A 13,105-nucleotide genomic window follows, 5' to 3' on the forward strand; every position below is an offset into this window, starting at 1 on the left:
TTCGTTCCGCTGATCGTTCCGCGATGGAGTTCTTCAAACGGGAATGCCTAAAGGGAACGAGAGCTCCTTTCTTACGATACTCGACGTTGCCGCACTCCGTCGAGGGTTTCCTCGCGTTCCGCGTAAAAACCGGCTACTTTTCGCAATTTATGCGCCGACAGAAGCGCCGAGAAATCAGAATACGGGATTCAATTCGAATCGACGATATCGCGACACGCTCTTCCATCGAACGCGTAATCGTAACGATCGCGTTACGCGTTACGCGCCGATCGGCGCGGAAGCTCGTCGAATTTGAAATACGACTTGATGTCGTTGTCGCGTCTTTCGCGAGGGAACGACGAATAAAAATGTCGCGCGCGAAACGGAGCCTGTCGTCGAAAAGCGTTGAGAAGCAACGATGTCGCGCGAGGTGCCGGACCGAAAATAGTCGGAACTATCGTACGGCCCTGAACGAACCCGAAGAAGGGAACCGATCGGGCCGAGCGGTTCTTGCTCGTGAGTGTTCGGTGTACGAGCGCGGAGAGTAAGACAGTGGCCACGAAATAAGAAACCGGTTGGGACCCAATTTACTTAACAACGGCCGAGAATCCAACACTTACGGATGTCCACGTGTGAGCGCGCGAGCGCGCGACCGTGCACCACTCTCGCGCCGAGCGATGCGTCTGCGTCGCATCGTAGGGGGTAAATTTGTGTGGGTTTGCGAGCGCCATTACCACCGAGATTACAACCACCAGCACGGCCGATCGTTGCTCGCTACCGACGTCGCCTGTAACTGTTATTACCCCGCTATTAACAATGCGGTTTCGCGTTGCTGCTCGACCGTCCGAAGCATTGTTCGGCTGTCCGTGAAAATGGGAGCGCGTTGCGAATTACCGATGCAATTTACAGCTCGAAACTCTGCGACAGTTTTATGGACAGGAATCCTCGTTTTGGTCCGAGAGTAAACTTACAGCCCAGAAACGCGCAACCGATCGACGAAAAACCTACCGACTTTGAACGCGATTTCGATATCCGACGCGCAGCGAATCGCTCGTCCTCGCGAATTCTAAAGAAACGTGGAAACTCGTGCAATCGCGGCGCGGAGATCGCGTTATCGAGGAATTTTTAAGGACAATTAATTCGGGTGCACGTTCCACGTGGAACGATCGCTATTACCGGAACTTTGGCATTGATGTTACCGCGAACAGCACCGCCGCTATTGGCATACCGGCTATTAATATTGTCACGTTCACCGACGCGACACATTCTCGGCCCGTGCTACGGCTCGCCACCGCGAGCTTCCCTTCTCGGCGTCACCACCACCGACGAACCCCGTCATCACCGATTCTCACCACCACCGCCACCGCCGGCACCACCACCACCGTCGCCAGCACCGACACTCTCGCCGGGGCCGTGTACGGTAGCCAGCTACTAATTTCGACTTCATCGGCCGAGATAAGGCCGGAATTTTTGCCACTGCGATCCAAGGGAGCCGGCGCTAACACGGGTCCCCGGGAGTCCTTAATTTTCTGCCTCCCTCCCCTCCTCCCTCCCTCCCTCCCTCTCCCTCTCTCCTCGCCTCGGGGAGAATCGTGTAGCCATTCCGGTGCCGGTAATTAGTAGATTCTATTTTCGTATCATATCGGATCGCGTTAAAAACGATGGGGGATTCTATAAAGTTATCAAAGGAACCGTGACCCTTGGACGGTCTCCGAATTTTGTCCCCGTCTCCTCGAATCTCGGAATTGGGTACATCCGGTCGAAACGCGATAAAAAATCGGAGATGCGAAAATCTCGAGTAGATAGCGCGATACGAAACGTTAAAACGGGGCGTCGACGGAACGGTGTACAGGTAGAGGAGCGAAAATTAATACCGTTCGGGATTCGTTCACCTCTCCTCGCGTCCGTACGCCCGGTAAAAGATCTTCAGGGAACGCGGGACACTTCATACGCCGGATAGCTAATTGACATCTTCGAAATTTTTATTGCCCGAACGGTCGGTAGGATGGCGCGCTAATCGCGCGATTCGTTTTGTCAACCGTGAATGGTAAAGCGACGCGATCGAAAAGGAGCCGGGCCTAACTAGCTATAATTTAAGCGGCACGGCGCGGACAAAAAATAAATGAACGTATTAAATTTGATTATTTTATCGCTTCGCCACTGGAGCCACTCTCCGCTGAAGTATCCTCTCTAATTGCGGGCATAATTTCCGGTTTTTATTCGGTCTACCGGGCGGCTGGTTCGCGGACCGCGCGGCCCGATCGTCGAGCTACTAATTTCGATCTCATCGATGAAGATAAGCCTGGAATTTTTGTCAGCCGGCAGGAGCCGCCTTCGAATCGCGGACTTCTTCATTTTCGCGGCAATTCGGCCCGGAGTGGAAATTCCAGCGGGACTCGTCGGGCTCGTTTAAGAGCCCACCGCCGCTACCGGTGATCACCGTGCTCGTAGATAATGGGAAATTAGCGAACGACGCCGCTTCTCCGATTACCTTCCGAGACTCGTCCGAATCTTCGGTCATCGTTCCGATATTCGGGGAACCGCCGTCTCTGCCCTCGGTATCGAAAACGATTCACGCGCAGCTCCCACGTGTGCGACGCTTGGCGCAGAATGCGCTCGTAGCGCTTCAAAAGGGATCGGTTTTTGCAGCCGGCGAGCACCGCGGAGGTGTTCCGAGCCGCGCGTTCGACACGTGGGAACCTGGCCGAACGATGCATCCGTGACTGGCTCAAAAATTCTACGCGCTCTTGCGAGCGGTCTCGGGGCAACGAAAACGGGACCGATGGACTGGACGCGTTTCTCCCCGACGGCCTACGCGCGGTTCGAAACGGCGCGAAAGTATCCCTACGAACGAACCGTATACCCAATAATTCCATCTTAATCGTCTCGGGCTCGAGAACGGTACACTCGACGCTCGAACGCTTGTTCGCTTTTACTTTATCGTTCGACCGAGATACCGACGATGCCGCGATAGATGTTCTCCGTGGCGCGTGGAACGTTGAAACGTTTCACCGAGTCGCGTCGAAAAAAACCGACTTTCCCGCGTTCGAGGACACCGCCGCGGTCGTAACGTCGGATCGGGGCGAGCGCGATCGTTCTCCTAGAACGAACTCTCCGAGGTCTCCCGTCTCGCCCAATCCCGATCCAATTTGATGCACAGTAGCTTCCAGAGATACCGCGTAAGGGGCCACGGTAGTAAATGGTAAATAACCGAGTCGTCCGGACACGGGCGGGAGGAGAGCCTAATTAAACGATGTACAATTTATAACACCAGCCAGAAGGTCTAATGGCTCGCGTTCCTGGAAACCCGCTGCCTCGAGCGTAGGACCACACCTAGCCGGTCCTGCCGCGGAGAGATTGTCATCGCGTCTACCGAATGACGCCGCCGCTGCCGCCGCCGCCGCCGCCACCGCCGCCACCACCGCCACCACCGCCACCACCGCCACCGCCACCGCCACCACCACCACCGCCGCCACACCGCGTTCACCGATCGACCACGACGCATCGCCCGTCTACGTGGACAGAAGTTTATTATTCGAAGGAAAATCGATGATCGTTCTTTTCCGAAATATCGCGCGAATACGCGTTTCGGAAACAGGATCGATTGCGTCGATCGTTTCTCGAAGGTACGCCGTTCCGAGAGAGTCGATCGAATCGAAGTCGCGAGGCCGAGGTTTTATAGGAATTTGCAGGAAAAATGGGAAACTGCGTCGGTCGACGACACTCGAGCGATTTGTCGCGGCGCAACTAACGTCGTCCTTTCTCTATTAATTAATCAGCTCCATCGTCTCCATCGTCATTCCGTTCGCCCGTACCGCGCCGATTATTATTACAGCGAGTTTGCTCCGCTTTAATTATTTCCCGTTTTAATTATCTCACGCCGACGTAACGGCGTTTATACGGCAAATTAATCGACCCGTTCAATTACCGGCCTTAATCGCGCGATCTCTCGGCTTTAATTTTCGCCGAGGATCGTAAAGAACGTATGACGTACCGTCGCGTAAAATAAAGCAACGCGAATCCCGATTATTTATCGTCGACGTTTATCGGAAAGGAGGGTTTTATCGTCGCGTTAAAAATTGAATTTCTATAATCCGATCCATCGGTCGGAAAGGGGGGGATAGCTTCTTCTTCGTGGGAGCCGAATGATTCGAAAGAACCGTTTCGCGTTCGATCTCGGATCGATCGGGCGATCACGATCGGTGAAAATTCTTCCCTTCCCGATGAGCGAGGCCGCGCGTCGACGAGGAGTCGGTTTTCTTTCCTATTTACGTATTTACGTATTTACGTATCGCGCGAGCAGCCCTCGAGCTTGTTTCGCCACTCGATCGAAAGTACGACTATTTAGACGTCTCCCGCTTCAAGAAACCGTTCTCGAAACGTCGGCATACGCTTATCGGATTCCAATTAAGCGCGCGATCGAACGTCCTTCCCGTAAACGGTTACACCTGTAGTCGTAGTTGGCCGCACGGAAGTGATCGCGCCGAGCAAGAAATAATTAGAGCTTTCGGCTGGCCGGAGGGGAAGTCGGGGAATGTAGGAAGTCCCTTAATGACCTCTGGTTACACGTACCGGGCCGGCTGTTCGCGTACGTCGTCGAACGGGGCGCACGGGGCGCACGGCGCACGGTGCACGGCGCACGGTGCACTCGAGAAACGATAACTCGAAACCGGTATGTCCGCGCGAAACGAAAGTGTGAATCGTGCTTTGCATTCGACACGAACCGCGCCGATTTTCTTGCCAACGGTTTCGCGCTCCTCGACCTCGATTTATCTTTATTTTACACGGGCTTGCGTTGTCCACGCTTTCGATTCGCCGCACCGCGCCGTTCAACGAGTAACGGCCGCTCCGAGTCCCTTGTACCTCGATCAAACAGTCGTTTTATCTCGCTAATAACAAGAATACGCTCGTTCACGGTGCTCGCGGTGCGCAGCGACGAAGATCGAGGAAATTTTCAAACGCGACCTCTCTCGTTTTTACGAAATCGGTAACGAGCGATCGTCAACGGTCGTAAGAAGGCGAGCCGTATCCTGTCGGCGCGGGTTCCTCGGCTCGCCGCCTATCGTCACGGTTTAATTCGCGACTCGTCGATTCGCCAGTTTCCAGCGCGCTGAAAACCGCGCGTGCAATTAATCGTGGCTTGGAAACGGTAGCTCGCATATCTAATTGGAGGCCAGCGGACGCGTGTAGTTCACCGCGTCGACAACTCGATTCGCGCCGATAGCTCGTGTTACCTGCGAAACGTGAAATTAACACCGTCGAGCTCGTTAACGACGCAACGCGAGTATATCGCGCGGAAAATCCGCGAAATGGAAGGAGAAACGCCGAACGCGGCGACTGGTCGGGAAGACGGGGGTGTGGAGAACACGGGGCGGAGACGTTAAATTGGCGGAGCGAAGATTTACCCGGAGGTTTTATAAAGTCCTCCCGGGGACCGAGAGAAGCAAAAACCAACGGAATTGAGAGCACCCTCGAGGGTAATGCGGCATAAAGGAGATAAAGTACGTTTAATATCGTTGAAACAGTTATGGTCGCGATTACGCCTCCTGGACGTCGAGCTCCTGTGCATTTTCTGTACAAACGTTCCGCGGCGAAGCGTCCGTTGAAACGTCGGGACGCCCGGGGAATCGGGTTAACGTCTCGGTTGCTCGATAACGACGCGTTATCGAGGAACAACGGGCCTAGCCGGACGAAACCCGAAACTGTAATTATACGGGAAACGGTTGAATTTCGTTCGAAGAGCGCCGCGTGAATCGTTCCGCGAGAGGAGCTCGAAAACCTCCCCCGTTCCAGGCTCGGTGAGCTCGCGCGACCGTACGCGTTTTCGACGCTGGTCGGTCGACCGTACGATCGAATCGCTCTCGAATGCCGATTCCGTTCACGCAACAGAGTATCCAAAGGTCGTAAAAACGGGCAGAGGCTTCCACTCTGTTCCGCCGGGACGTTTGAATATTCATAGGAGCGGTCATAAACAGCGAAATAAATTGGAGAGAGCTAGTGTAACGCTAAACGGTTACACAGGAAATTAACGGCTGCCCGAAGAAGCGAAGATTTACGGGACGGGTGTTGTCGAACAAATTAACGGAAAAAGAAGAATACGGAAAGGAATCGAAATGAAAAAGGACGCGCGAATAGAAGAAAAAAGGTACGAGAAACTCTCGGCGATACCGGTCGAAGATCCAGGTTCGTTCGACGAACAACCTCGCGACGTCGATCCGATCCGTTCCGATCCGATCCGATCCGATCCGATCCGATCCGATCCGATTCACGAAACGGTCCGTTCGCGGTGGAATCGGGTTAACGTCCGTGTTATTTTTGCTGCGAGCTGTCAACCCGAGAATCCTTGCGCTAACAAGGTGCCGCACCGGTCGAGTAACCGAGTCCGTTTTTATCAATGGCCCTTTGGGAAGTGGCGGATGCCCGGTCCTTCGCAGCGAGGATCTAACGAGCGCCCGGCTTTTTGCGCATTAAAATATCGACTAATTGCCCCAGGATTCTGGCGTCGTTTTTGCCCGCTCGTCGCGCGCACCCCGACTCTCGAACGTGACCGGCCGACCGAATATTCCTGAAATCTTCGATTCGACTCGCCATCCGCGCGCAACATTTTTTCTTTACGGCCGCGTTGATAAACTCTCCTCCTCTCTTCCAGGAAGAGGTCTCGAACCGCTCCGTCCCCGGTCTCGCGTACGTAGCTACGTGGCTACGCGTGCATTTCGTTACGCAACAAGTGTTTCGTCGTTCGAGGAATAACCCGTGTCTCGCGGCTTTCCGAAATTGAATATTTCGTATCTTCTTCCCCGGGCCGAGGTTAGATTTACAGGGCTAACGTAACCGTATCTCGCTCAGGCGCTATCATTTTCCCGTCCCGCGGTTCCCGGATCACAGAATTTTAATCGCGGCACTCTTCTTCGTTAATTTCGATCCTACTCGCCGCCCGGGATCCACCGAGTTAACGAGCCACGCGTTATTCGATCCTCGGGATCGTTGGCATCGCGCGCTAAGAATTTTTACTCGCTGCCGATGATAATACCGATTCGATCTACGAGTCTCGAATTTAACGAGGTCGTCGGATTCCAAGGAGTTTTCGGAATCCTTCTCCTCCGTCCGCGTACCAGATCGTCGCTTCGGTCGTCCGAGTTCTCGTATCTCCGCGAGTTCGGACCGAGCGAGTCACGCGCGAAAATTGAACGCGCGGCTCCCGTGAACTCGTCGATGGATACGCGATTTCGTAACGCCGGGAACGATTCTTTTTCTCGCGACGAGACGGGAACGAAATCGCGCGGAAAAACGGTGGCGAGCGTTCGCGAGGCGAGATCGGCGATACGTTCTATTTAGAAACCGGTCCCGGTGACGGACGCCGCGAAACTCCGATATTAACCTTCGCGCGTCCCTCAAAACGAGCGAGCGAGCGAGCGCGGCGTTCGAACCGAGAGTCCCGTATCGGTCTCGCGTCGCTCGGATTCTTTCTCGATTCGCTTCGTTAAAAGGAATTCCGGAGGGGGAGAGACATTTTGTCGCGTTTCGAGCGAAACGGACGACCGTTCGTCGCGGGAATCTTGCTCGATGTTTACGGTGTAACAAATAGGGGGCGATTTTCGGCGCGCCTTGCGTCGCCTCGTCGAACGCCCCGAGGACTTTTTTCGCTTCGATTTCGAACCGATACGCTTCGATCACTCGAAACGATATTTACTTCTCGGTGATGCAGCGAGTACTTTTACGCTCGCTAGCGCTCGACGTTACCGATACTCCCGTTCCGTCGTAAGGCGTCGTTCGGTAGCGCGGTTCACCGGTATCGGTTCTTTTTTCCCGGCAGTCGGTGCTCGCGAACCTCGGTTCGCGAGCGGGGTGCGCGAGCACCGAGCGGTTCAATTTGTGTTAAGGCGCACGAGGTCCCGGCCGGCTAATTGCCTCTCGAATGCCGGGAGTAGTTCGCGGAGAAACACCTATTTAAACTAGCATTCCGCGCGACAATCGTCTTACGCGCAAGAGTCCACTCAGCGAGCGGTGTTGCTCGTGCAAAAAGAGGCGAACGTCCGGTCTCCGAGGCCTCGAGTGCCCGAGCGACTCGGGCGACAATAATTGAACGGCGACCGCAGCCAGCCATCGCCACCGGTATCTGACAAATTATTGCCGATTGGACGGGGCCACGCGAATGCTCGACCGACTCCTTTTTCGACCGACCAGGCCCAGGCGAATTTATCATTTTCGCCGCGCATCCACGGAAACCGCCCCCTTCACCGGCCAATTTCTTACGCGGCTCGCCTCTTCGCATCCTCCTCGGTATCGAGCCCCGATAAGTCCGATCGTTCGCGACGGTGGCCACTCTCGGCTTCTCGGAAGTAATTGTTTCGAACGTGGAAACGAAATTCGCGGTTCGCTCGCCCGAACGGGGACAAGAAACTACGGGACGCAGACCCACGCGCGGAACAAAAATACAAAAGTAACCTCGCCGAGTCCGTGGTGCATCGCGGAAAGATAACGCGTCGAAGGACGATCGGAGTTGTTCGCGACAAATTGTCCCTCGAAACGCGACACCGAAACTTATTCGCTTTCGTTCGCCGCGATCCTCGTTGATCCGAAATTTACAACTTTTTAGGGTACCGTTTTATGGGTAATCGGAGAGTTGTAATTCGGTTAACGAGCCAACGTTATAGATAATTTTCGATTTTATGTCCGGTGTATTAAAATTCGACGTCGAATTCCCGTCTCGAATAAATTTCATCGGTTACACGTTCGGGGAAATCCTCGATCTTCGACGCGATCCCGTCCGCAACGCGATAAAAGATTTTATTACGGAACTCGGTTCGCCGGAATTCACCGTAGAGGCGGATGGAGAAATTTCGGGAAGATTCTTGAAATTCCGTAGCGCGTTCGTCTTCGTATCGGTACGAACGATATTCGTCTTCGTCTCTCGATGTTGGCGACGATAAAATAAAGCAAACGCGTTATCGGCCCGGTGATCTCGATTCTTGATATTTCTCAAGGTCCACGAGTCCGCTTCTCGAAATTACACGCGCTCGACGCGAATGCCCAGTTTGGGCGTATTTTATCTTCGCTGCTTGAAAATTCAAGATTCTCGATAGTCTCCTCCGACGAGCTTCTTTCCCCGGTCCGTCCGGTCTCCTCGACGATCGGAGAGAGGCGTTTCTTTCGAAAATCGAATATTCGATTTCGCTCGGTTTCGAGTCGAGGTTTCTCGACCGAAAATGTTACGGGTTTCGACGAATGCTCGTCCACGAAGCCGACGAACCGTTACGCGGTTGCGCAACTGCGACCCTTTTGAAACGAAACCGAACGCTGTACCAAAGTTCCGTTGTCCGGTGTTAAACGACGCGGTGTGGCGCGGCGCGGCGCGGCGCGACGCCAACGCTCGGGAGGAATTAGTTCTCGAATCTCAGCGAGCGCGGGCAACTGGTTTCCGATCTGGTTGCACGGTTTTCGAGCGCGTAAGAACAGCCATCGTGTCGTACCTAATTAGGAGTAGGTAACGGCGCGGGCGCGGGCGCGGGCGCGCGGTTTTTGAAGCGCCTACCGCGGCGTGGCGTTTGCATTGGCCGCGACTTTCTTGCCGGAGAACTTTCTCGCCGTAAACGCCGCGGCGGGGCGACCGCTCTCGGGCCGCTTCGTAAATTTCCTACGAAGTCGGAAACGGGATTTCGTCTCGATTCATCTTGCCGGCAATTACCGGCAACGGCACATGATCCGCGTACCTGCCTACCGATGCGCTCGATTTATGGGAAACGCGTGTAAGCTTCGGGAGAAACGATTACTTTACTTGCGCGCGCTTCCCTCGAAAGCCGAACTTGACACGGCGATCGTTCCCGGACGATCGATACCTCGACGTTTTCCTTATTTTTTCTTTTCGTTCCTCTTCGGCCCGTAGCCGAGCGTACGTGCCGAAGATACTCCGCGACGAGGAAGCGGCGTCCTTTCAGATATATTCGATTAGAAACTATATAATTCTGTTCCCGAGAGATAGCGGAAAAGCGGTTCGGGCAGGCAAAGGCTCGCCGGACTACCGAGTCCCGACCACCGAGCCTGAATTATTCGACTTTGTTCGAGATACGAGATATTTTAATTACGCGCGTAGCTCGGGTTTTCGGTCGGTGTGGTTCGCTCGCTCGCTCGTTCGCTCGCTCGTTCGCTCTTCGAGCGGAAAACGATCGCATCTATCGAGAAACGTTCGGAGACCGAGTCACACCCGCATCGGTGGAGCAACATCTTTTCGAGGTTGGTATTCCGATCGAGGGATCGGGCCGAGGGCCGGCAGAAAGGAAGCTTTCCTTCCCCGAATCCGTGGTCCCTTTTTCTTCCTCCTTAATTCCCTTCTGGAGGACACGAATCCGAGCATCGGTACACCCGTCGAAACAGTGGCTGGCTCCCAATTAGGAACCCTCTTTTAAGTAATGCCCGCGATCTCTTCTCCCTGTCTCGTTCTTGCTTCGGCGAGCGGCACCTACCTGGCTCGGTCTCTCTTCCCTCTACCCGCTGGCACGATTGACTTTCCGCGGCATCCTCGTCTTTCTCTTGTATAAATTAGTCCCAGCCGCCACATAATGGCGTGTCGATGCGCTACTGTCCCCCGGCTAGCGTTGCCTTTTTAATTCTCTTTTTCCCCTCGTGGTCAGGTAACTCCCTCTTTCTCGTTCCTCTCCGTCGTATCTACGTCTTCTTCTGTCCGGCCTTTCTCCTCCGTCCTCCTCGTCGCGCGCGTCCGCGTCCGATGGTGGCGTCCCTCTTCGATCCGCGAGGCCCCTCTCTCCGGGCCCCGAGAGATCTACTCGGCTCCCCTCGCGCTTCGTTTCGCCGCGCTCGTCAGACCGGCCGCTTAATTTACGACCAATTAATTTGGATAAACTGAACGAGGGGAGGCCTGCTTTCGATGCACGCGTTAACCGTGAATTTTTTCCCTCCGTACCTCCGTACACCCGTACCTCCGTACTTCTCCCGTCTCTCTCCCGTCTCTCTCCCGTCTCTCTCCCCGCCTTCCGGTCCAGCGACGAGTCGAGCGCGCGGCGCGTCGACGACTCGTCTTGAACCTTTTCGGGAACGGAGACCGACGACGAATCCCGGTGAAAACCGCCGGAACGATCCTTACGACGACACGGTTGTAATTTCCGATCGAGACCGTTCGATCGTACCCGCTCGATACCGATTCTCCTTTAACGAAGCGAAATCTCGGGTGTTGTTTCCGCGGTAATTGGAACGAGACGCGGAGGATCGTCCAACGACGGAGGAGAAAGTGATCGAACTCGATTCTTTTCCCGATCGTAGTTACGCTGTCTCGCGAATCTTTTTTTCAACGAGACGTCGCCCACGGTGGCAAGTTCGTCGACGAAAATAATCGCGGGGCGTGCGAGTCCGTTCGAAGGAGGATCGAGTACGGTAAGGTCGGTAGGCGGTTCGAAACGGTCGATGGCGCGTGAAATCGTTCGGTTGTCTCTCGGTGCGAACCGGCATCGACTCCTGGAAGTCGTTCCGCTCTCCAGAAAATCAGCGGCGGTCCGCGTTTCTCATTGTAGCGGGGCACACGTTGCGGCGGAGAAAGAAGACGGGGAGAGACGGGCCGGAGAGTCGACGGTGAGGAGCAGTAGCACGAAGCAGACATCGAAAGGGGCTCGATGGTCGTCGACAGGCCTGCTTGGTATTCCGTTCTCGTCCGGAGGCATAATTGGCCGCCAACTGGCGACGCTCCTCCGGGTATCGCGAAGACAAGAAATTATTCTTTAATTAATTGTCAGCGCTCAATGTGGCCGCATGCGTAGGATCGGTCGGCCTCGTACATAAATTTCATCTATATGGGAGCGCCGACCGAGCGCGTGTAAGAGCCTCGCATAGAGGGATCCGGAGAAACGCAGCAGACCGCCGAGCCGGAGAAAGAGAGTGCGAGACCAGATAAAGAGAGCTTCCGATCCGCGGAGGTAGCAAATACCTGGCGCCTCTCTGTAAACCCTTTAACGGTAAATCGTCGCTCCGAAGGGTCTCTTTGCGCGTTTACTCCGCTCTTTCCCTCTTTCCCTCTTTCCCTCTTTCCCTCTTTCCCTCTTTTACTCTTCTCCTCTGTCTCGCTCGGTTCCTTCCCCTCCGTTTCCTCTATATTTCTATAATGCTCGCGTAGGTGATCTCCGGATAAGACCGAGTTCCGTATAAAGAGGGGAAAGTCGGTGGTTCACCGGGCCAGGATCGGCTCCGACCGATCGCGGTTTGTGGCCTATAGTCACGCTACCGACGCGACTCTCGGCTCCTCGTAGGTGTCTCTCGAAACCTCCTCGACTCGTCCGCGTTCCCATGCCCCTCGTTTGCCAAAAAAGAATCGAAATACGTTCGCTGCCCCCTCGGTAAACATCCAGCGAGAAGCTTTCGGCTCGTATTTAACTCGAAACGGGTAGCTAAGCGGTCTCGGTCTCGGTCGCGGGACCGAGGCCGGGTTCGAGGTTTCTCGGCCGCTCGTAAAACGGCGACAACTTCCGGCGATTTGACCCGTTCTAATAACCGGTATATCGGAGCCACCGGTACGCGAACAATTAGGCTACTGGTCTCGACCGAAAGGACGACAGTTACGAGCGAGCGAGGGATTCAAAGAAGGCGGCAAACTTCTTTGATCGGACGTGCCACTGGAACGGATCTCCGGCCTTCTCGTTTTAGCCCGAGAAGGTGGCTGCCTCCTCGGGCTACCCCGTTCTCGCAGATAGGGAAGCTGGACCCGGATAAGTATACGCGAGTCGGTGCATTGGCGTCGAACCTCCGTCTCGATCGCCTTCGCTTTCGGTCCCGAACCTCCTCTTCTCGGCAGCTACGCTCGCCGAAGCAATTTAACGTTCGGTCGCGAAATCGTTCGACGAACCGATCGAACGACGTCGAGCGGAGGGGAACGCGCCACCTCTCGCGATCGCGAGCGTCGCGGTGTCGTTTCGTCCGCGAGAACCAACGACGACGCTCATGGACCGATTATTCGGGACAGCTGCGTACACGGGCCTCGCGTTTGCGTAGACGCGCGGCGTTTCGTGTGCGTGGGCCTCGTACGTGTACATTTTATAATTAGTCGGGAACCCGCGTTCGATAAATCAGCCCGCCGCCCGGGCTCAAGACTTAATTAAAAATTTAGTCAAAAACCAATTAGCGGCTA

The 13,105-nt window shown here is 54.9% G+C and overlaps 1 protein-coding gene across 1 annotated transcript in view; it reads left to right on the forward strand.

Annotated features, from left to right (window-relative positions):
* The window catches only part of LOC143151861 (uncharacterized), a 79,664-nt gene that overhangs the window by 24,034 nt on the left and 42,525 nt on the right, over positions 1–13,105 (forward strand). The window lies entirely within an intron of this gene.

Source organism: Ptiloglossa arizonensis, chromosome 10 (assembly GCF_051014685.1).
Source record: "Ptiloglossa arizonensis isolate GNS036 chromosome 10, iyPtiAriz1_principal, whole genome shotgun sequence".
NCBI lineage: Eukaryota > Metazoa > Arthropoda > Insecta > Hymenoptera > Colletidae > Ptiloglossa > Ptiloglossa arizonensis.